The sequence below is a fragment of the Tamandua tetradactyla genome, chromosome 13 (genome assembly GCF_023851605.1).
Source record: "Tamandua tetradactyla isolate mTamTet1 chromosome 13, mTamTet1.pri, whole genome shotgun sequence".
In the NCBI taxonomy this organism is placed as follows: Eukaryota; Metazoa; Chordata; class Mammalia; order Pilosa; family Myrmecophagidae; genus Tamandua; species Tamandua tetradactyla.
This window is the reverse complement of record NC_135339.1, coordinates 75640292-75652375: the sequence shown is the minus strand read 5'-3', so window position 1 is coordinate 75652375 and position 12084 is coordinate 75640292. Positions and strand designations below refer to the sequence as shown.

General features: G+C 42.9%; 1 protein-coding gene across 3 annotated transcripts in view; it reads right to left on the bottom strand.

The window, feature by feature from the left end:
* The window catches only part of CASP7 (caspase 7), a 37144-nt gene that overhangs the window by 9095 nt on the left and 15965 nt on the right, over nucleotides 1–12084 (bottom strand). The window lies entirely within an intron of this gene.

Below are 12084 nucleotides of genomic sequence, written 5' to 3'. Positions count from 1 at the left end.
TGACTATATCTCAATAAAACTGCATTAAAAAAAAAAAACAAGTTCCCTTGCTAAACTTTATTAAGTGTCAGAGACGCAAATCAAAATCACAAGGAGATTACAGTACAGAATGGCTACAATGTTGAAGAAACTGTGCTGGTGACCAGGTTAAGCATTTGGAACATTTCACACTGCTGGTGAGAGGTTACTTCATATAGCCTTTTCGGAAAACTAGCAGAATCTCCTAAAACTGAATTTACACATTTCCTATGACCCAGCATCTTCACTCCCGGGTATATACCCAAAGGAAACATAAACGTATTTACCAAATGATGGGTGCACACATGTTTATAGCAAAACTATTTATAAATAACCCCAAACAGGAACTAACGCAATTGTCCATTTATGATAAAATGGATAAATTGTTGTATATTCATATACACTCTATATATGAGAATTTGGTAACAACGAGAATGAACAAACCATGACAACATGAAGCAACATGAATGAACTCAACGGGGTTCCCCCAAAACATACATTCAAGTCTTCACCCATCCTCATGAATGTGACCCTATTTGGATGTTTGAAGACATGATTAGTTAAGATGAGGCCAAACTGGATTAGGATGAGTCCTAATCCAATAGAAGTTCTATCCTCATAAGGAGAGGAAACTTGAACACAGGCAAGAAAGAAGACATTTGAGTGATGGAGGCAGAGATTGAGTTACGCCATAACCTAAAGAAGTCACGATTGCTAGCACACCACTGCCAGAACCTCAGAGATTCAGAGGCAGTGTGGCCCTGCCGACATCTATAGATTTCTTGGACATCTGGCCTCCAAAACTGTGGGACAGTAAATTCCTATTTTTAGCCCCCCATTGTGTGGAACTTTGTTTTGGAGACTGTTGGAAACGAAGACAGAAGACACATGCAAAAGGGGACAGAGCGTTATGACTCTATCGTATAAAATATCTAATCCATGGTATTAGAAGTCAGGTGGGTGGTTCTCCTTATAGTGGGAGGGTTAGGGACTAGAAGGAGACTTGACTTTCTTAGGCAGTGGTTCTATCCTCTATCTTGATCTGGATATCATTTTCATGGGGTGGCAGTTAGTGAAAATTCATAAATATGTGCACTTTTCCACATGGATATCGTGATTCAATACCATTTACATCAAGGGGGGTGGGGGATGGCGGGCCACGCAATTAAAACAAAATAGGTCCCTTCCAGCCTCCAGACACTGACTTCCCAGTTCATCAAGTTTGGCATTTAGGCACTGTAGTTGGACCATCAGTCATCATTTAAAGTATAGAGAAAAAAAATTGATAAGAGTTGGAAGTGGCTTGACCACTGGAAGGGAAGAGCTATTTCTCTGTTCTGAGAATTGCTGAATCCTTAACACCTTCAATAATACCTGGCATGTAAGTTGCTTGATAAATATTTGTCATAGGAATGAATTAACTGAGTTCTTACCCTCACTTTACGGATATAGAAACTGAGGTTCTGAGAAAGGCCCAAGGTCACATAGTTAGTCACAGTTTAGCTGGGACCTAGCCTCAGACTTCCAGAACTCTATATGGCCTTGAGCATGTGTTCGACTGCTTCATCTACGTTCTCCCAAAGTGCTCATCGAAAGGCGGAAGAAGCAAAGCGAAAGTGAAAATTAAGCTGATGCTATCTGATGAATATGGGTCTCAGGGTACTTTGAGTTTTGTCTCCATTGACTCTTATCTGTGGGAGTTTCTCTGAATCTCTGAAAACACCTGAACTTTCCCTCCCCCCCCCCACCTCCGTCCAGTTTACAGATTAACTCTGTAAGTCTAACTTTCAGATTCCTAATTACCATTTTTAGACTGCACCAGAACTTTATCCTCCATGTTTATGAGCTCAAACTTCTTCCATGATATCATTTTACATTTAAAAGAAAAATATCCTGAGTCGGTTTTCCTATATTCTCTACGCTTTTCCCTCCCTTTGTTTTCTGTCTGAGTTACAGGGGTGATGCCAGTTCTTCTTCACGCTTCTTCCCCAAGAGAAGCAAAAAAAAAAAGCACCAGACTTGAGGACACACAAAGCTCTGTGTCTACCTGCCCAGGTGACGTGGGCCAGTCAGAGAACGTCAAACCTCCTCACTTGTGAACAGCCGATCACACAGGAAGGGGAAAGATTTTGTGATCATCACAAAGTTTGACTGGCGATTTAGGGACAGCGGGTCCTCTCTGTGAATTAAAATCGTCTTCTACCCCTCCCAGGTCTGGTAAAAGCTCAGATGGGTCCAACATCAGCACAGAGTTTCTGTACTGTTCCAGGACAGTGGGATATCTTTCCTCATTGCTGCCTGTCCATGGCCTTAACTGACAGTGTCCTCTGTGGAACAAGATATCTGCACTTCACAGATATGCAAAATCTTCAGAGGACACCAGTGAGGCAGTTAGAGACGGTACACTCATGCCCATATGGCAGGTGATGATAATGATAACAGTTAACCTCTATCAGTACTTACTATAGACCAAGATCTTGTTAAAACACTCGTGAGCTTTCTCATTGGATCCTGAGCGAGGCAGACACCACCATCACCCCTTTCATGGATGGGCCCTCGAGCAGGTTCAGACCAGTAGTGACTGCTTGCTGGAACTCAGAAGGCATGAAGACCCAGGAACTCACAACGGGCTCACACTGTGCTATCTTTAATCAAAATCATACGGTACTGTAAAAAGGAATGAGGAAGCACTGGTCTGATAGGGGACGATCCCCAGTAAAAAGTATTAAGTACAAAAGCAAACAAAGGTGCAAAACAGAAAGAGCAATGTGCTACCTGTTGGGGAAAAACCAAGAGGGAAATATTTGCTTGCTTTTGCATAAAGAGACTCTGGAAGGGTGGTGCAGAGGGTAACTCAATGGATTCCAGGGCAAGACTACCTGTATTTGCCTCCTTGCTCCAGCAAATAGCTGAGTGATCCTGGGCGAGCTACCTAATCTCTGTGCTTCAATTTCCTCATTTATATATAAAAAAAGAAAATAATGGCATCTACCTCACAGCTTTGCAAATAAGTTAATATTCACAAAGTACTTGGAACAGTAGGTAGCTCATAGTGAGGGATAAATGAACGTTATTATTATTAACATAGCTACTGTTTATCATTAAAAGTGGTTACCTGTGTTAAGGGGATGGGGAAGCAGGGCAACAGGCAAGAGAGGAAAGAGGGATTTTCACATATACCTATTTTATTATATGGGAATGTATTATTCAAACATTCAATTAAAAATATTATTTAATAGTTAAAAAGTTACTTGTATATGGATTTCAAGATCTGGCCTTTTTTGAAGATTCACTGAGTACATACTTTCATGTAGTAACTGTTGAGGGGCTTTCTATACACCCACTTTTCAATTTTCCACTATGTTTTTACCCCTCTCCCTACCCTTTTAAACTCCCTACTCCTTAATGCCTCAACAACAACAGTAAGTACCATTTTCTGATCTGATCCCTTTACTTACATTATCTCATTTAATCTTCACAACAGTTCTGTAAGGAACTAACCCCACTTTATAGAGAAAAATTCAATTAGCTTGTTCAAGATCACGAAGCTAGAGGCGGAGCCCAGGTTTACTCTGAGGTTTAACACTAAGCCCCCTGGTTCCAGCATTTGTCACCTGTGTCAAAATCACCAGGAACATGTGTTAGCATTCAGATTCTCAGGCCTCATCCCAGACCTACTGAATGAGAATCTCAGATCAGGCCTGGGTATTTTCCTAGAGAAGCTCACAAACCACGAAGCTCAAGGACCATAGCACAAGCCAGTCTGTCCACTGCATGCGACCTGTTGGCCTTGACCTTTTGTTGTCTCAGCTTCTGGGTCAAGCCCCTAGTTTACTTTCCAGGGTTCATCAAAGCCAAGATGGTGGCCTTAGGTTCCAGCGGGATCTTCACAGTCCCATGTGGGGCGAGAAAACACAAACTCCATTTTCCAAGTGGGCACAGCCTTCCAGCCCCTGGGCTCTTGGCCAGAAGGTTGACCCAGATGCGGTTTGGGAAGGCCTCCCAAGGCCTCCTGGAGGGCCCGGGTCAGCAGCAGCACGTACGCAGGAGACACGTGTGAAACCTCCATGGGACCTGCAGGACCGTCTCCCAGTTGTGATGGCTGAAGTGAACTGAATATTAAACCGAAACTACTTTCACAACACACCCAAAATGCTCCCAGGAAAGGTGACTCCGCAGGCAATGTCATCATTACTCTCCCTTGTGTGCAACAAACTGTTTGGCGAGGCCCCCTGGTGCAAGCAATGTTTCACCATCAACACACTCAGGCGAGATGAGTCTGCTTTAAGGTCCCAATTCCAGCACCCAATAAAGAGCTACTGTCTGTCGGGAAACCTATGACTGGAGCCAAGCAGAGTCATTTTGTCCAACTGCTATCGGACAGAAGAAAGGGCCTTAAGAGCTCCAAATTTTGCTAAGTAATTAGCTAACTGCAGAAAGACGGCAACTTTTCAAAGCTCAGCATGCAGGTTCTCCCAGGGATGGGGGACAGGGAGGGAACAAGAAGGGAAATAAAAAGCTTTCAAAGATCCAGATTAGAAACTTCTTCAGCAGGTGATCATCCCCAGAGATAAATTTTCTTAAAAGTGGCTGTTCTTGGGCCCCAGCTCCATATGCCCTTTCTGCAGAAGACCCTGGAAATTATGAGAACTGCTGGTCACATAGACCTCAACAGAGAGAAGAGCACATCAAGCTTCTTTTAGGTACAGATCAGTGAAAAAAAGCTTTTCTCCCAAACCTGATGAATGGGGGAGGAGCCATTGCAGATATTTCTTAAGTCACCATGAATAATTATCATTAATATTTTTATAGTGGTTTTTTTTTTCCTTGCAAAATACATTAATAGTCATTATCCCATTTTTTCTGCAAAGTACAGATGAGAGGCATGGAAAGACAGCAAATAAAAGAAAGCTAGTTGGGGTATTTTCTTAAGCCAGATTCTATCACTTCCCATTCTACCCTTTTTTCTTCCTTTGCTAATTCTTTGCTGATAAATCTGGCCTTTATCTTGACCTTTTTATATTCTGGAGGAAGACTTTTGCTAAGAACACTATCCTGAGAAGAAACCTAGGATTCATATTTTGGAATCTGCTGTTTTTAAGTGCAAGTTTCACGATAAACCAGACCAATGAATTAAAAAGTTCTAAATTCTCTTAAAAGCTCATGTATTCCAAAAATGGCTGCAAATTAAGAAAAAAAAAAAGTGTAAATCTGGCCACCAAATCACCGGGTTTATGAGCTGACAGGTAAAATAGCAGCAATTACAATACACTGGCAAGCCGTTTTACTAAGTGCTAAAATGCAACAAGAAGCAGGTAGAATATGGTGTTTCTACTTCTCTCTATTTCCTCCTCACTATGGGTGACTATCACCATTCTCATTTTCCAGATGTGTTCTGATAAGCTCAGATCCGTTAGAAGCCCAGATAATTCCAGCATCAATTAACAGGAAGGAATTAGATTATCCTAACTTCTTAAGCAGAAAGCCATTTCTCAGAACCTTAAGTTTTACACTGTGAGGCCTCAGTTGATTTCACTACAGCAAAGTGAAGAGGCAAAGAATTACAACCAATCACTGCTGGTTCTTTATATATTTAAAAAGCTTCCTTGAAGAGCCTACAGCAATTCATACCAGAAAACACCACAGCCTAAAAATACTCTGCCTATTACACAAAGAAGTGAAAAACTTCAGAAAGTGGATGATGAATTTTTGCAATCCACTCTGGGTACAATTATTATCTTCCCCATCACCAGCATGGATAAATAGAGGTTTTTTTTTTTTACAGATCCCCTGGGCTGTTGGAAATGTGAATTATGCCGGTCTATATTTAGGAGGGAATATAAGCAGGCAAACTTGCTCCGATTTATGTTTTGAAGCGTCTCCATGAATAGGATTCCCAGCCGTTAAATCTGTTTGCAGATATTCATCAGCATGAAAGTAAACAGACTACCAGGCATACATCTCCCCAGGGCTGTTTCATTTGGAACTAGAGGTCTGGTTTTTGTAGCTGCTCTGTCTAAATATTTTTGAGATGATTCATTCATGGGTTCAACATTTCAACAGAGGGCATCCCCACGGTCCTAATACACCAAGGCAGGGAGCAAGACAGAGAGGAAAAGAGTGAAAGCAGTACCTGGTGTCTCCATCCGAGATCATCCCTCTCTGCATCAGAGCTAGGCTGCACCCTGTGATGATGGGGCATGAGTTTCCTTCTTCTCTGTAATAATAAAAACTCAGCATGCTTGGGGCTCAGCAGGGGACAGAGGACTGGCACAGCCTGGCTGACCCTGAAGGCCTGTGACTGAATCAGCAGTGAGCTACATGCTGGAGTTTTCCATAGGACCATTCAAACTACAGCTGGGAAGGTCACGCTGACGCCATCCTCCTGTGCTGACTGGCAGAAATGCTAAGGCCCCACATGGCTGCCTCCCATAACTGCAGCCCAGCTCACTATGAGCGTGGTATCCAAGGAAAACACACAGAGACACACACACACACACATTGCCATTAAGATGCAGCCAGTAGTACAATGTCTGAGACCGAAAAACTTGAAACATCCTAATTTTGCAACAATAGGGGATTGGCTAAGCAGAAGATGGAGAATCAACAGACTATGATATTACAAAACTATTTAAACTGATGAGTATGTAGACGTGGTCAGCCCATGAAGTGCCAGATCTACAAAGAAGGCTGCAAAATAGCACACACATAAATTGAAAAATACATAAAATTATATGTAAGTAAAAGGACAAAACAGGAAGTAAGGCGATCATGCATGAAACAATTAGAATTCATTAAATTTCTTATTTCCTTATAAAGATACATAAGCTAGTAATATAAATAATAGAATAAAAGACTATAGGGGCATACTGAATCAATTTAATTTTCAAATGAGGTACAGAAACATTTTTCAATGGTCTTGAATAAAAGGAATGATTTAGGAATTACTATAATTTGCCACCTCAACCTTCCAAATGCAACAAAGAAAATGTGAACAAATAGAAATCAAAATACTTATTAAACAAACCACTGAGCAACATTTTTCTCAATTTCCTGGTTCAGGGCCACAGTCAATGAAAGGTGTGAAGCTGGATGAAATGAGGTTATACTACCTGCTTCCCGGGGCAAACCTCCAAATCATTTGCCATCCTCAGGTCTGGTGAGCAAGAGAGAAAATTCACACTATACATTTTTCTCTGAAACTCAACTTGCAAAGATACACTTAACTTGGGAAACAAATTCAGTTTAAAAAGGGCTAAGGAGAAGAGCAGATTCCCTTTCCCCAAAGTTACCACTTTCCATATTTCCCTCTTCTCCCCAAAGAAGGAAGAGAGACCTCTGACAATAAAAATTGACCAAGGACTTTTGAAAAAATCATCCAAGGCAAATAAAGGACTGAGTTCTCTTTAAATAGCCTAATAGATTTAGTGGAAGATATGGACATTGATATGTCTATATTATGATTGTAGAGTTCAGAATTTTGAACGATAACATATTTCAGTCCTCATTCCCACGCAACCACTTCATCCATCTTTTCCACTTTAAGCTGAACAGTATACAAGCTTGCCATCACAGATGCTTGCCAGACAGAAAACCATAAGCTCTAGCAAGCTCGCCATACTGTGCCTTTCTTACTTGTGATCACGTGTTCTCTCGGGAAGCAACAGATCAGGTTTTTGGAGTACTTTCCCATTACTAGATGTAATTTTTCTACACTAACTCTATTTAAAAATCCCTTTTAATTACTATGAAAACCTGATCATTTCCTTGCCTTCCTTACTTTTAACTGTAAGGTGGATCTTTCCCCCTCTTGGGAAGCTGAAAGTATTCTAAACATGTAGAAACTACAGCTTCAGTGTGTCTAAAACCTGCGGCTCTGTTGTCAGGTGAGTGGCCGTCTGCTCCTGAAATGCACCGTTGGTTTTCTTTATCAGAAAATCCATCCCCAACCCTGTGGGGAAAAGTTTCCCACACGTCATCCCTCAGTTGATGTGAAGCAGAAAGGAAGCAGTTTAAATGAAGAATTAAATTTGCTGACCCACATGGATGGAAGGAAAAAAAAAAACCACTGTTGGTAGATTAATGTGACTGAACAGCTCCATGCCACTGAGGATGGAAGGGGAGGGAACACTGACCCCAAGTTTGGGCCTGGGTCTCGGGCCTTGTCCTGCTCTGTGACAATGGGCCTTCCCTCTCTGGTCTTACTTTCCTTGATCCTAACAGAGGGACCTGACACATAACCATTTAAGGAATCTTCCAGCTTTAACATTACAGTTCTATTTCTTTCTCATCAGATGCACTGAGGTAACTTAACAGGCTGACAATTACTACACTTAATTCTCACATCAATTCAGTGGATAGGTATTATTATCCTATTGCACAGATGAGGAAACTGAGGCTCAGAAATGTACAGTGACTTACTTGCCTACAATCTCTCAGCTAGTGAGTGGGAGGCAGAGTCAGTATGAGACCTGGACTGTCTAACTCCAAACCCCACAGCTTTCCACTCTGCCACTGCTGGGATGCCACTGCTTCAAAGCAGCATTACCTTTCAATTACTCTCCATCAAAGGATGAATGCATGAACAAAATGTAGTATATCCACACAATGGAATAGTACTCAGCCATAAAAAAGGAATGAAGTGCTGATACATGTTGCTAGGTGGATGAACATGAAAAACATCCTAAATGAAAAGCAGGACACAAAAGGTCACATACTGATTCCATTTATATGAAATATTCAGAATATGTAAATCCACAGACAGAATGCAGATCACTGGTTACCAGGGACTACAGGGAAGGGAAAATAGGGAGTCAATGAGCACGGGGTTTCCTTTTGGGGTGATGAAAATATTTGGAACCAGACAGGGGTGATCATTGCATGACATCGTGTAGGAAGTAAATGCCACTGAACTGTTTACTTTAAAATGGTTCATTGTGTTATGTGAATTTCACCTCAATAAAAATTTTTTTAACAAATCTTTATTAGTCTTGATATACAAATTTTGGAAATAAGGATTCAGTGTTCTAGAGTCTGAATTTCAATGCTTTTTTTATTGGAAAGTAGATGCACTGGATATGCTTAATGTTCATATTCTTCGAAGGGGCACAGACCTGACCTCTTTCAATCAATGAATGTGACCAAAAGGCTTTCACTTAATTTGGAACATTTTCTTTGGAATTCGTTAAGCTCTGCCTCCCTTTTCTTTTCTCTAATCTCAAAGCACTGCATCTTCTGAAACTTTTTTCCTTCCCCAAATGAAAAGGCAGGCCACCTGGATCTTTCTCCTAATTACACAAGTAACACATTTTTCATAGGGGCCTGTTTACTATATAACACTTACTGGTGGAGAAACCCAAGTTGTAGTCTGGGAGAAAGAAGAATTATAAGCAAGGGGCATTTATTAAACACCCTTCAAAGGGAAAAGAGCCAAAAAACAAAGATGATGCAGAGGATAAAGCCTGTGTGATCTGAGCCAGTGCACTGAAAATAGAGAGCTTATCAAATTCTGAAAATGAGCTCTCTCTTCTGCCCTCTCACTATGGGGGAAAAAACCCTTTGCAGGAGCACAGGGGGCACAAGGGACTCCAGAAAGGCCCTGGGGGAATTTGTGTGAAATTAGTTTGTCACCTTGTTTTTCATTTTTGTTTAATTCTGACCTCAGTCAGAGCCCAGGAAGAAGCCTCTGAGTCACAGCCCCAGGTTCCTGAGAGAGCACATCTTATAGACCAGCAGGGCTTGGCCTGATACCTGCAAATAACCCTCTGTGCCATCAGGACCAAACTCACCTGGCCCAAGACCTCCCACTTTCCCAGAACCCGCCACCCCTGGCCTGGCATGACCACCCTTGGCCCCAACAGGGAGCCCCTCCCAGCCCCCTGACAAGTCCTTTGCTCCTCTGACAACTCAAGTTCCAACCTCTCCTTTGGCCTTCTCCCACACCTTTCCCGTCACTGGTCTCCCCCGGCTCCCTGATTCAGTATTAGGTATTTTCTGTCATTGTGCTTAAGCAATCAATAAAAACTTGAGTTTATATCCAGGGCAGAGGCCATGGTGTTAACCTGAATGGAGGGTGCTTAAGGGTTACCCCGACATCAACAGAGAGCCCTTTTCAAGTCCACAAATGGCACAAGACCCGAGTTTGGTAAGGTATGGCTCGTCATAAATAACAGACTCTACCTGTTTTCATTTCCTTTAAATAATTTTTAAGGGCCAAATTACTAATTTTAAACTGATATCCTCAGAAGGGTTTTCCTTTGTGTTTTTTCTGTTTCTTCAATAATCAGAAAATCAAAGAAACATTTCAATATTTTTTTTCCTTTTAAGAAAAATAAAGAATAGTCTGGATTACGCATGTCCCACAAAATGGAAGTAAAGCAAGGCTGTCCTGCCATCTAGTGGCATGGAGACAAAAAAGCTAAGACCCGAGGAGGCCAGGGAGACAGGCTCAGCCTTGGGTGGGAAAGGGGGCTACCTTTAGTTTCCAAAATCCTCAAGGTCTCCAGGGGAGGACGAGTGGGCAGCAGGTCCTCCAAAGGAAACGGGCAGTAGGAGGTCTACTGCCTTCTCCACTCCCCTGCCTGATAGGGATTTGGCTGCCCCAGAGAAGGGGCCTGGGGATGGGATGGAGGGGGGAAGGTGTCTGTCACAGCTGCAGGAATTGCCCGGCCACGGCTCCTATGCGGTACTCCCTGAACTGCAGACATGCCTTGTACATGGTATGCCCGCAAACTGCAGAGAGGGCCACAGAGGGGGCTGCAGCACCTTCCTGATGGGTAGGGAAATGCCTTTTCAACCAGCCTCCCAGTGCCATATCCCTGTCACCCAAATGAGTTAAATTTTAACAGAATGAACAATCCCAGCTAGAAACATCCAGGCATAGAAGTTAAAGGGCAGGGTGTGGCTGGCCCAGGGGTGAATGCACCCCATTATATAGGCAGTCCCAGACACCATCCAGATTTCTTAGGGGGTTTCAGGCAACAAAACCTAGGTAGCAAGAACATTCAAAGGAACGATGAAAGGCAGCAAATATTAGTGTAGCTTTGCCACTATGACAATATACATTCTACTGATAGAACATTGGTCCATTACCCTTTTTTCTAACAAAAGTGCCCAGTGGTTATTAAATGACATCAACCAGTTCTCCTGAGTCCCAGCTGCCTCTTCCCTCACCGTCTCTATCCTCCCATTTGGTCACTAACGCCTGTTGCTTCTACCTCCGGGACACTGCTGGAGTCTGGCTGCTTCCCTCACTTGCCCCCAGGCCCACTGCTCTAAACCATCCGCCCTCACTCTCACCTGGAGAACTCCAACCACCTCCAAACCGCAGACCCTCACTGGTCCACCCTGCTCCTCACTGCAGCTGCAGCAGAGATGTTTTTGATTTAGGCCTAACTGATCAAATCACTCTATTGCTTAGTGACTGCCACTGTCCTTAAGATACATTCCACATCCTCAAGGTGAGCTGCAGTCAAGCCCTTCTAAAATCTGGCCCCTGCTCACTTCCCCCATCTCCTCTCCTGCCCGCCTCCCCATCCCCCCAAATTACCATCAGTTAGAAGGGTCCAGGAACACTACTGCCCCTGACTAACTCCTTCTCACTCTCAAGTGTCAGCACACATGACACGTCTCTAGGGGACCTTCTCTGACCCCCAAGACTAGGCTGGGTCCTCTTGTATTTCAAGCCCACAGAACCCTGTTCTGGCCTTTTCTAACACCACCTCACTGCAGTCATCTGTCCTGCTGCCTTCCCAGACACAATGCAGCAGCCAGCACCCAAAGACGGCAGGACACAGTGCAGGTAGAGAGCTTGGTTTTGGGGGACAGGTGAGTACAGGTTCAAATCCTGGCTCAGCCCCTCATCAAATGTGTGACTTGGTGCAAGGGAGTAAAGGTCTCTGTTGCTCCAGTAAATGTTTCATGAAATAACAAATTAGTGATCAAAATGGCATCAGTTGACACTGCACCAGACAAAATAACCTCCCATCTTAATGAAATGAAAAATAGAAGGACAACTCTAACTTTGAAAGGTGTATCACAAATCCTAATTGAATTGTATTAAAACAG